The sequence below is a fragment of the Miscanthus floridulus genome, chromosome 8 (assembly GCF_019320115.1).
Source record: "Miscanthus floridulus cultivar M001 chromosome 8, ASM1932011v1, whole genome shotgun sequence".
NCBI classification, from domain to species: domain Eukaryota; kingdom Viridiplantae; phylum Streptophyta; class Magnoliopsida; order Poales; family Poaceae; genus Miscanthus; species Miscanthus floridulus.
Genome location: NC_089587.1, coordinates 160,538,305 through 160,551,523, shown reverse-complemented (window position 1 = coordinate 160,551,523; position 13,219 = coordinate 160,538,305).

The following is a 13,219-nucleotide window of genomic DNA, read 5'->3' as shown; positions in this document are numbered from 1 at the left end:
GCCTACTATAAAAATGTCAGATCCAACACTATTACCAATTTATCACAACAATTCCTACAAGTTTATATTTTTACAATATTAAGTATCTTAAATTAATTATATAGCTTCTAAGAATATTCTCCAACTATATGAACAATATATACTAACAGGTAGATCATGATTTTAGGAGACTAATAAAATTGGTTTCACCATTTTTGGACACTTACACAATTTTATATTGATTTCACAAGTTTATTTATGAACTAAATTGACAAATACTCTAAAAACAAAAGAAGGTCGTCGGTCATCAAAACGGCCCAGCGGATGCGCGGCCTCAGTCGTGGCCCATGACTAGCGAACCGGCTTGGACCGAGGGCGCACGCATGGACCAGTCGGGACACACGGATAGTGGCCTAGGCGGATGCACGACCAGCGGCCTAGCTAGCCGGACTGGCGGCCCATCGACATGCTCCCCGCAGCGGCCCAACGCCGGCCCAAGTGCGCGGGTGCGGATGGCCCAGCAAGCCAGCCCAAGCGGCTAGGGCAGGGCGGTGGTGGTCCTTTTGCGGTGAGGTCCCTACACTTTTCTTAAATCAATCCACATGACATATGCACTATTCACTTGAGTTACGTAGTTTGCAATAAGAACCCAATAGTATTTTTGATTCACCGTTCTCACCTTCTCCTCTTCCCCAAAACAGAGCACCGGCAGTCGAGGCCATTCGCCGGCAAAGGAAGTGGCTAGCCGGTGACGGCGCCATCGTGGATTGGCGTGTGGGGCAGCGAGGGTACCTGCCACACCCGAGGGCATCGGCGTCACGGCCAGGGACAACCCAAGGCGGTCCAGCCGCGAGCGCTGGTGGGCAGCAGGGGCGCACGGAGGCAGAGGACAACGGCGGAGATGCTGCGGGTTGTAGCCTGGCATGATGGTTTTTTCGAGCGGCGTGCGGGCCACGGCGAGATGGTGGTATGGAGCACGTAGGGTTCGGGCACGCTATGGGGCTACGGTCTAGAGCGGTCGTGGGGCTCGCGCGTGCTCACGCGGAGAGGACCGACGACGGTGGCCTCGGCGTGCAGCGGCGCTGGCCTGATAGACCCCTTGGCACCAGCGGACCAAGAGCGCACCCGGCTAGGGCAGTGCCATGGAGGCAGAGTCTCGCGGCGGCAGCAGCAACATGGCGGGCTGGGCGGACGACGGTGGGGGCAGCCTTGGTAGGTGCTGCGGCTCGGACGTGGTGCACTGCAATGCGGGCACAGGTGCGCTGCGCGTACGGGGGGGGGGAATCGGATGGAGCAGCGCTGGGAGCGAGTGGAGACACGCGCGGACGAAGTGCGTGGCCGGGCGACGTGGGCGTAGACAAGCAGAGGAAGGGCGAGGGAGGCGGAGCGGCGTCATGCTGTCGCGGAGTGGAGGGCAAGCACTGAGCTAGGATCCAGCACGAGAGGACAGTGCAGACCCAAGGAAGGGCGAGCAGGGGCAGAGAACAAAGGCAGACACGACAAGCAACGGAGACAAGGAAGGCAGACGCGTGAGAGAGAGCCAGGAGCCGTGCGGTTCATCATCAATTTCATAGGCGCAACGTGGGACAGAACCACGTGCAGGCGAGGTGACACAACGAGCTGGCAGCCAGCGCAGCCAGGCCAAATAAACCCACACGCGCGCATGCGTTACACGCGGCCACAACCCTAGCGGATGCTCAGCTCGGTAGAGCAAGCGGAGATAGGGGCGGACAGGGCAAGGTAGCAGAGGCAGCACGACAAGGTTAATAGTTCGATGGGACAATGGAGGCAGTGGTTACTCGACGGTGCACGGCAGAAAGAGGACACGGCGTGGCAGGGACAGAACCACGTGCGGCAGCGTGAAAAATGGCAGCAAAAGACGGGACCAACAAGGGATGGATGAGGAGACTTTGCACTGCCGCGCCACGACGGGAGACGAGACGGTGAATAATTGCCATGCAACGAATACGCTGTATGCTGGAAAAATAAACAAAGCTGCTGCGCTCTCTTTCTCGTCAGTTCAATATTCCTAATTATCTTTACGCACTGAGTAATTTAGCTTGGGCGTTGATTCGAGCCCACAAAACTAAGTCACACAGGATTCACTTATTGTCTCAAGTATGTTTTAAATAAAAAATCTGAAAAACTCGCTTCAGAAATTTTTCTTAGGCCTAAATCACGGTGCTAAACGAGCTCATAACACCAGGGGTGTTACACCTTGAGCCAGAGGAAGAGAAGGAGCATGCACGCTGGGCTTTTGCCTGTGGCTGGGCCAAGCGGGAGGGGAAAATGAGCTGGGCTCAAACGGTTTGGGCCTGCAGGATCAGCTTGGGCCTGCGGCAAGGTGAGGGAGAGAGCAGGCCATCTGACTGGGTTGCAGCCTAGGAGAGAGGGAAGGAAAAGAATTTCTTTTCTTTTTTTTCAAAGCTATTTTCAAAAGAAATTTGAATCTTTTTTTAAGTTTTAATCCAAACCACTCATCTCAAAGAATCAAATGCAGCAGCATGAATGCACAACCATGTTGCTACATCCTATGATAAATTTTAATTTAGTGAAAAAATATTTTTCTAAGTTTTTATGAGCACAAAAATACAAAATTAAATCATTTGAAGTCTATTTCAAAAGGAGAAATTTTTAGAGGGTTACAATTAACACGGTCTAAACAACAAAGATACACCACCAAACCACACCATTATCTCCCCCGTGAAACAAAGGCACCAATGACGTCGCTCGCTGCAATCAACCCGCTGGCATCACCTGAATGACAAAACTATCGATACAACACAACATCGTCACTAGTTATGCTACTATTGAAGGCAACGACCCACACAGGGCAGGTCGGATACTGCAGGTTGTGTAGCTGTTGGGACATCCTTTCCACTTGCGTGCACCGCAAGACGCGAAGCCAGCGCACGAACAACTTCCTCTAGTCACTAACTATATAGCTCCAATCAACCCATCGGCATTGCTGAAAAAACAAGACATCAAAGCAGGCGCTTCCAACAGCCAAATCTAAAGGTCTCTATGGAAACCGAAGCAACAACATCCACTGGGCTCTAGCCAACTTTGCGAGTGCCTCAAGCGCACGACACCGCTCTGCCGTCACCCAACAACTGCCACGTAGAAGCTCTCCAATCATGCTTGGATGCCCCCGTCAAGGCCATCTCCTGGCTTCACCGACGTTCACTCTCTCAGCTCGGCCACTACAACCTCAACATCCACTGGACTCACCGTTGCCGAAGTAGCTTGTTTAGAGTGCAACCTGCGGTTATGATTCAGCTCGGGACAGAAGTTTGCCAGGTGCAACTTACGGTAATGATTCAGTGATGTTGCGCCCAAAATCTGCAGAGGCGACGATGCTGAAACAAGTAGCTTGTTTGGAGTGTTGTTTAGGGAAGGCTGTGAAGAACATTTGTTCATCTGATGCTTGCCAGTATATGAGCCGAAGAGCAGAGATAGTTCTGAAAATCACAGTGCGTGAGCAAGCCTGACAATGTTCAGCAATGATAATTTTGTGATGCATGGGAAAAAAAGTTATATGTGCCAAATGCAGGGCATGTTACTGAAAGCCCTTGAAACTCAGTGTAGTCGTCAGGTGTCAGTACACGTATAAATAGAGCGGATAGCTGGGGTCCTGCTACAAGAACTTACATTATTCAGTAACGGTCAGGCCAGCGTCCGGACGTCCGGACGCCGGCGTCTGCTGTGCCTGCTTCACAAGGGGGGCACGCCGCTCCTTTCTCATGCCTGCGCGCGTCGACGTGGGGCCACATCTCGATCTGCGCTCACACCGTTTCCCGCGCCTGCCGCTCGCGTCCCCTCCATACCCACGCGTATGCAGGCGAGCCCAGTAGCTGCAGCAGGCAATTGCGGCAGAGGGCTATTGTAAAACATATACAACATCCAGATGAAGCGCTGGTAACATATGTGCGAAACATATGCAACATCCACACTTACAACATATGTGTGCAACATATGCAATATGTAGATAAAACACTTGCAACATACGTATGAAACAGCTGAAATGTTTGTAACAACATATTTGCAACATACGTGTATAGCCATGGCAACATATGTAATATCCACATGAAATACTTGCAATATGCATATCAAACACCTGAGACACATGAAACATGCGTTTGCAATATGCACTTTCAGCGCAACATCTTCTTGCTGCTTGGACGAATCGAGGCTCATCGACACAGAGCTGGACGCCGGCACGAAGCTCAAGGCCACAGAGGCCACTGGTGTGGAACTCATCGGCAGCATGGATCCCGACGCCGTAGAGCCCGTTGGCAACACGCATCTCGCCGGCTGCAGCGCGCTTAGAGCTCAGCGACCACTAGTATAGAAATGATTTTTTAAGGCGCCTTCCCTTTCTAACAGAAGCGGTTATCTTAGCACGCCGTCACTAACATTCGCGGGAGGCACTATAGTTATACAACCGTCGCTAGAAATCAATTTTTAGAGGCGGTTCCGTTAAGAAATCCGCCTTTGAAAATGTATTCATTTTTAGGGATGGTTTCCTTAAGAGAACCGCTTCTGAAAATGTTATTTTTAAGAACGGTTGCTTATGTCAAACGTCTCTAAAAATAAGTGATTTTTAGAGGCAGTTTTATTAAGTCATTGGCCTCTAAAGATTGATTTTCAAGGGCGGTTGACTAAGTCAACCGTCCTTAAAAATAGCTGCAGCACAAAAAAATTCATATCTTTTTAAATGAAGTCGGATGAAAACCAAATTTATATCAAAATGGTAGAGCTCGACGAGATCTAAAACTTTGTAGTTGATAAAATTTTTGTTTGAGATCATTTAGGGTTCGAAATATATAAATTAATTCTCAGATTTTGAATTTTAAATTTTTGAGTTTTTTAAATGACCTTGGATGGAGAAATATTCTATATCAAAGTTGTAGTGCTCGACAAGATCTAAAACTTTGTAGTTGAAAGTTTTCTCATTTAAAATTGTTTATAAGTTAAAATATTGATTACAAGATTCGTACGTATTAGTTCAAATAGACAACATCATATAACTAGACACAATTAACTGTGTGGTGTTGTGGTAGGGGATGGATTGAGCTTGGAAGAGGTTGTGGGTTTGAATCCGGGTGTCGGCACTTATTCAAAATTTAGAACAAGTGAAAAATAAATCTTGTGAGCAGTGGCCGATCCTCAGCCCTTTGGGCTACATTAGAAATATTTTTTATCTTATTTTTATTAGACTTTAAATAATTTTTAAAAAATTTTGAAAATTATTTTTAGGGACAGTTGAGTCAACTGCCTCTGAAAATCAATTTTTAAAGGCGGTTGTCTTAAATCAACCGCCTCTGAAAATTAATTTTTAGAGGCAGTTTTAAAACCGCATATGAAAACCACTTATTTTTACGATCGCTGGCATAGTAGCATGGAGCTCTGAAAGGTCCTGGTTTGATTTTGGTAATTGAGTGACAACCTAGGTGGACTAATTGTGATTAATGTGATATACACAGGTGATTTGTCCATATGTATATCATGTGTGAGCAACTCAAGCCATGACGGTGAAGATGGCTTGGATTTGTTGCAAGGCTCACACATGTGATGAAGGAGCTCGTTGCATATGAGACATAACATGGAGTCATATGACTAAGGTAGAGAAGATCAAGACAAGACTTGGCTTAATGAATCAGTTGCAGACATGAAGGGCAAGTTGGAGGCTTTGGAGCGATGGACTGCGTAGTGGTAAAGCTTAAGCAAGACTTGGCGCCAATGGACGAAGCCAATGGTGAAAAGCAAGTAAGGTCAAGATCGATAAACCAATAAGGTTACGTGATGATATGAAGTGGATCATATCATTTGTGATATGGTTGGTGCATTTGTTGCATCAACAATGGAGGAGATGGAATGAAATACGCAAGACAAAGGTATAGGGTATTTTATTTCACCGGTCAAAGATGTGTAAATAAGTTTATGACCGGGTTTAGGATAGATGGCCGTACTATCAAGAGGGACAAACTTGTTTGCATATTGGTCATCTAGTGTCACTCGAGTGATCTAACTTTGCATCATTGCTAGGATCAAGTGGCGTGGTGATTTAAGTGACTAATCCTATGGGAAATGTTTGTGTAATGCTAACACACATACACAAGTTGGTGAACACTTGGTGGTGTTGTCACATTTGCAATGGTGAAGTCAAAAGGTGAAGGAAGGAGGCGAAACTAGGCTTGGGGTGCTGCCCTAGGGGCACTGCCACCCCTTGTCCGGTGCACCACCACCTGACCGATTGGAGGCCTAGAGGGAGGAGTTGGTTGGTGCCCTAGGGGGGCACCGCCACTGCCTGTTCAGTGGCACCACCACCCCTAGGGTGGTGCCCACCTAGCCTCGGTCCCGAGCAGTGAAGTGTGGGGTGGTCATCGCCATGTCTGGTGTATACCGCCATGGGGAGGGCGGTGGCACCACCAGTGGCTATCCGGTGCACTACCGTGGCACCACCACTTTTCTCCCGAGAGCAGCTATAGTGGGGCTGGTCACCGCCTAGGCACCGTCGTTCCTAGGGTGGTACACCGCCCTATTTTCCCGAGGTCAAGGGTTTTGCGGGGCTAGCCTAGGTGGTCACTGCCAACCCTAGGGCAATGCCACCGCCACCCTGTCCGGTGACCAACGGCTAGTCCGTTGGAATTTGACCATTGAAGAGGGCCCCACCGTGTCCAGTGCCCTCGCATAAACGAGCAGCTTTGCTCCAATGGCTCTATTTGTCTTGGGGGCTATCAATAGAGGTGGAGCTCAGCCTTGGGCTGCTTGCTAAGCACCCTTAAGCCTTGGTGGCTTGTGTAGTTGTGCTTGGGAGCCCTCTAACTCACATACGGTTGATAGTAATCATCCGATTGAGTGTGAGTGCGATTCTAGTGCGTTGCATTGTTAGAGTGTATCGAATGGCACTAGGTGATCGAGTTGCAAGCCGGTGGTGCTTGTTACTCTTGGAGGTTGCCACCTCCTAGATAGCTTCGTGGTGGTCTTCGTCGAAGCATGCAAAGAAGATTATGCGGTGCTCAGGATAAGTGATTGTGAGGGGGTATTGTTCTTGCCCCGTGGGAGCCACGAAGAGTAACTTTAGTAGAGCGTGTCATTGAGCTACCCTCACTTTTGGGGTAGGTTCTTGCGATGCCCAACGTGTGGGCTTGGCGGGTGATGCCAATTAGCCACCGAACCACCAAGTGAGCGGTCGACACAATGGGGACTAGCTTGGTGGCAACCAAGTGAACCTTGGGATAAAAATCAGCATGTCTTCATCTTCTCATTGGTTTGTGATCCCCATACACAAGCTTGCATTTACTTTCATTTATATTGTGCTTGTGTAGTTATCTTGTGTAGCTTGCTAGTTACCTTCTTGCTTGTGTAGCATAGAAGTAGCTCCCTTGCAAGACTATTTTGGTTTGTGTAACCTTGTTAGGCACATTGCTTAGTTTGTGAAGCTAAGTGATTTGCGCTCTCTAATTTGACTTGTGTAGCCTTGTTATTGAGCATTGCTAGTGAGTTTAGGAGCTTTGTGCTTTTGCGTCACTAGCATGTGTAGGGGCTCCCCCGTGCTTAAAGTACTAGTTACATAGGTTTGTGTGACCTTGCTCTAGAATTGATTAGGTGAGCTCAAGCTAGCCCGACACCTTTGTTGCCCATTTAGGATCTTTGTAAGGTTCTTGAAACTTAGATGGAGGGGTGTAGTCTTGGCTAGACCATTAGTTTTAATTCCATATTTATTTTGGTTAGCCGGCATGATTAATTTTATAAAGGACTATTCACCCCCTCTCTAGTCTGCTATCTCAACCCTACATGTGGTATCAGAGCTTGATCTCTCATTTGTGATCTTCACCGACCCGAGAGGACGGTGAACTTCAGGCTAGATGTTGAGTGTGACACACATTTTTTATGGCACACACTTTGCATGACAAAAATACCATATGCTTGATCATTTCCATGCAATGGGTCCAAAGGAGTGGTGGATCATTGTTGTTGGCTTTTCTCATGATGCTTTGGATAAGAGAAATCTAACCCAAGCTCAAAAGGATTGCTTACAACTTGATACACATGATCAATATTATCTAATGTGTGCTTTGCATGAAGATATTTTTAGATGTGTGTGGGACTTGGAGAGTGCTCATGATATGTAGATGGCACTCCAAGCCTTCTTCGGTGACTCCTCCACAAGTGATGATGGAAAGTTCAAGAAGGAGGATGATCACAAGGAGGAGGTGCATGAGTGTGTCGAGCATGACCATAGTTTGGTGATTGTGGAAGATTGCTCCACCTCATGGTCAAGTGATGATGATGAAAGATCTACCACAAGTTCACTTGACAAGGTTGATGATGATGCCTCAAGTGATGCAAATGATGATGGTACCCCATGCACACTTGATGGTGATGATGATTGTTCATGCCCGGATGATATTGCTACAAGCTCTCCAACACCTCTACATTGCCTCATGTCACATGGTGACACTAAGGTATCAACTTGCAATGTAATTGGTCATGATTCATATGATGAGCTTGTTAGTAGACTTGCTAGCTTGAACACAGCTTTACAAAATGAGATGGCTAAAACAAGTAAATTGGAAAAATGAAAACTCATTTCTAAAGAACACATGTGAACAACAAAAACATCTACTTTATGTCATTAGTTGTTCACATAAGGAACTAAAATTGGCTCACGATGAACTTAGTGTTGCTCATGATAACTTGGTACAAGACCATGCTTTTCTCACTAAAGAGCTTTCAAATAAAAAAAATCTAAAACTAGTGAGAGCTCATCACATGGGTCAATTGATCAATCACATGTTGTTGTTAACCCTTATGATGTAGGCAAGAAGCAAGTATCCACCTCTTATGATGATTTATTAGCTATGTCATGTTCTTCAATTATAGATGCTTGTTCTACTTCTATGTCTTATGAGACTAACCTTTTGAAGGAGAACAATGAGCTTAATGAACAAGTGAAAAATTTGAGCAACAAGTTAGAGAGGTGCTACAACTCTCAAGTCACCTTTGAGCATATGTTGAAGACTCAAAGAAACTTTGGTGACAAGAGTGGCATCGACTTCAAGACTAGCAAAGTCAATCATCAAGAAAGCCGCAATGACATGAGTGGCATTGGCTTCAACAAGAGCAACATCAAGGGAAAGAGAATATATGAAAGAGAGATAAAGAAGCAAGAACAAGGGAAGCTCTCTCATTTCACGTGCTTCAAATGCCATGAAGTGGGACATCTTGCAAATGGTTTCCCTAATAAAGAAAATCTCAAGTTGAAGAAAGAAGAAGAGAGGCTCAAGCATGTCAAATTCTTCAAGTGCCGCACATGAGGTCATCTCACCTCTATGTGCCCAACCAAGCAATTGGTGAAGCAATAAGTGAAGCCTCAACCAAAGCCATAAGTTGAGCAAGAGAAGATACCCCAAGAGCAAATCTAGATCAACCATGAAGATGGTGGTGACTTGATGATGATAAAGAAGAAAACAAGAAGAGGTGTAAGAGCAAGGCATCCAATGCTAGATCATGATGCCAAGATGATGAGCAAGACTCAAGATAGGAAGAAGAATTTGGCTCACATCAAGTGCTTTAAGTGTGAAGATATGGGACACTTTGCATCGAGGTGTCCTACCAAGCTTGAGAAGAAGGATCAAGCAACTCATGAGAGGCAAGGCAATAAGAAGCACCACATGAGCAAGGAAGAGAAGGCTCAATCAAAGAGAAATTGCTACTCATGCCAGGAAAGGGGACACATGACACATTTATGTCCCCTAGGTCACACTCCTAAGCCCATTTCAATTAATGATGATTCTATGCTTAGGAAGGATGGCAATGGTACCTCATTAGTTGCAATTGCAAAACATCTTGCTACTCATACAAAGGCAATGCCTAAGTATGTTGCACCTAATATAAGAGGACCCAAACTTGTTTGGGTACCATTGGCATTGGAGGCGTGACTCAATTGATTTCACATTAATCATCATATGTTGAGTCAAGTATTGAAGCTTAATGCAATCCTATCCTAATGCCAAGCCAAGAATTAGTGAAGTCCAAATGTGCTACAACATACAAGTATTGTGTTCAAGTTGTGGATGATTTATTGGATTATTTGATGGCTTGCAATTATTTGAGTTGAAGCTTGCTATGGATGATCATGAGCTAACCAAGATATATCTCTAGTTGATCTCATTCATTTGGGTGCATATGAGTTGATTGAATTGGATAAATATGCAAATGTTGCTTGCTATGAGATGTTTAAATGGATAAATGCTTAGTAGTCAAGTTTGGATTGATTTGAGTTGGATAAATTCATAAGATGACCTTTATAAGTGGATTGAATAGATATATGCCTTGTGAGAGTATTCAAACAAATCTATTTCAAGTTTGATTCAATTTGAAGAAGTTTAGCTCAAGTGATTGAAATCTATCTTATATTGTAAAATCTGAGTGAGCCGTGATCTTAGCCATGTTTGATTGATCAAATCTATTTAGATTGACTTGAAATTTGGTATGCATGCCCTAGACTTATGGTATGAGATTCTGTAGAAATTTCTTAAAATTGGATAAGAGATGCTTCGGTTTTGGAGTGGATCTTTTCAGCTATAGTGCAGCAGTTTTCAGCATGTAGCAGTGGTGGAAGAATTGAAATCTGGTAGCAATCTAGAAGTCAAATGAATCCTAAATTTTTGCAGCTGCTAGTTGACTTAGTGAAGCACATATCCACAAAATTTTGTGGTAATTGGATCTGTACATTTGATACTATAGATTTTTCATTGAAGGGTACAGAATCTGCTAGAAAAGTTATAATTATTAGATTGATTTGGAGTCACTTTGATTGAAAGGTCCTTTGAAAACATGTTTATAAGTGGTTGAGGTACCTATGTTTGGTTTTGAATAGATCTATAAGCATGAAAAGTAATGAGTACAAAGTCATTTGATTGTGGAGTGTACTTGGCACACATTTGGTACTCAAATTGGAGATCAAGATCAAGCTCAAGATAAAGATGATGTCTAAGTTCTAGTGACAATTAAAGATCATTTGATTGAAAGAAAATGACTTAAACAAGTAGAAAGAAAAGGACTTAAAGAAGGATTCAAAGGTAATTCATGGACCTAGATCAATCAATCAAGTTATCTCAAGTGAGTGTCAAGAATGGTTCTTGGAGAGAGGTCACTTGTCCCTAGTGTAGGGGCTTACCACCTTTGTGTAGATAAACCAAGTGTGGTATTTGGAAGGCTAATATGGAAGTGGTGATCCGAGGAACATTTGAGATGCTTAGTTGAAGCAATCAAAAGGATTGATCAAGAAAAGTAAGCAACACCCAAATGAAGAAGAAATTCATGAATGTTCAAGTGGTATTCTCATGTAAGCAATGATCAAAAGATGAAGCAAGCCAACCACAACTCAAGAAAGTGCACTTGATCCTTAGCGGTTTTCAAATCATGTGGGTGAAGAATGGACTCTATCTATGATGATTGGTCTTCACCAAGCTATAAATTGGACTTCACATTGCTATTGGAGTAATGAATTGGAATCTATATGACTATCCTCTACTCCAAGTTAGCAAAGGTATCCTTGTAATATGCATGATCATTTCATCCCTTGCTAGTATGTGGTTAGTGCATATAGTACATGCTTCATAGGATCTTGCATAACAAATGAAATTTTAAAATTCATAACCTACCACTATTGCTTGAATGGTTAATTGATCTAGTGGTATGAGTATGAGTTTGTTCATGAGCTAGTGAACCCAAGCACTTGATTTATTTTGGATTGCCAACAAGTGATAAGTACAACTTCGATGAGATAACCGGTTAATGTGTGTGGAGAACCTTAGAGAAGGTTCAAACTGGATGTTGACGGTAGTTAATGTTCATCATAAACCATCAATATAACTTATATAAATGCATAAAAAGGATCACCGACATAGGTCTAGGGGTTTAAACTAATAAATTTCACAAGTTTTAGTAAATCTATGTTTACAGGAGGATTTACTTAGAAAACCATCAAGGAGGGTCTATTCGTCAAAGCAAATCACGTTTATCCGCAGCGAAATCGATGTGGAAAGACTCTAGAAGACCCTAGAAGGCAAACTACCGAAGCAAAGGGTAGGTGGCTGCCATGTGGGGCTGGCCAGCCCCACCTGTAGGCCACCCGGCCCTTGGGGCCTACTGTCAGCCTCCACATCATAATGTCGGTTCTCCACCGCCTCTAGGATACATCTACGCCATCCTTTAAGTCGGTTTGATCCAAGGGCTCATAATGGATGCTCCGACCTATATATATCAGCCCCTACCACCTCCCTTAGGCCATCCCTAAAACCCTAATTCATATCTCTTATTCAGAGATCAAGATACACCAGGAGGATTAGGTCTAGACTCTCCAATGTAGTAGATTAGTAGCTCGGGAGTGAGGGTCGAGTTGGGCTCATGCTCAAGTTCTGGATCTAGTCTTGGAGGCTTGGCGAAGCCATGTATCTTCACTTCTACATCTTGTATGACTTATTATCAATTCATTATATTTCTATTTACATGGCTATGCTATCCTTGAATATATATCTTGCTTAGTTAAGATTATCATTGCTTTTGTGTGCGTGTTCATAGAGCGTTTAGCTTGCTATAGTTTATCAATTGGGCTAAGTAGCCAAGCCTCGTGTAAGCATGGTGCTTATACGATGCTCTGCCTATGTATACCCTATTCTCTAGTTGTGTGGTAGCAGTGGGAGGTGACAGCACCGTCTATCCTTTGTAGTCCATGCTGAATTGATCAAGTTCTTAAATTTTAGGACCATAGTTGCGTCAGTAGAGTTATCTATTGTGGATGCTTTACCGTCTAAGCAGTGTCTCGAAGTGCACAAGAGTAGAGTTAGTCTTAGCTATAGTTGGATGTATATATACTTTGACCATGTAATAGGAATATCATAGGAATCTACCTCACCCATTGTTCTCCTGAGTTGACTAGTGGAAAGGTCCCAATGGCTAGAGGGGGTGAATAGCCTATTAAAAATTTATACAACAACACTTAGCAAACCGGTTAGACAAATATGAGGTGAAGCGAGTGTTGCACTAGCCTACTAAAAAGCAAGCCACCTACCACAATTCTAGTTTATATAGTCTCTATCCACACAATGGCTATGTTACTATACTAAGTTAGTGTGCTCTCAAAGGCTAACTAAAGAGTCACACTAACCAAACTAATAAGCTCTCATGACTAGCTACACTAAAGAGCTTGACAACTAGTTTGCGGTAA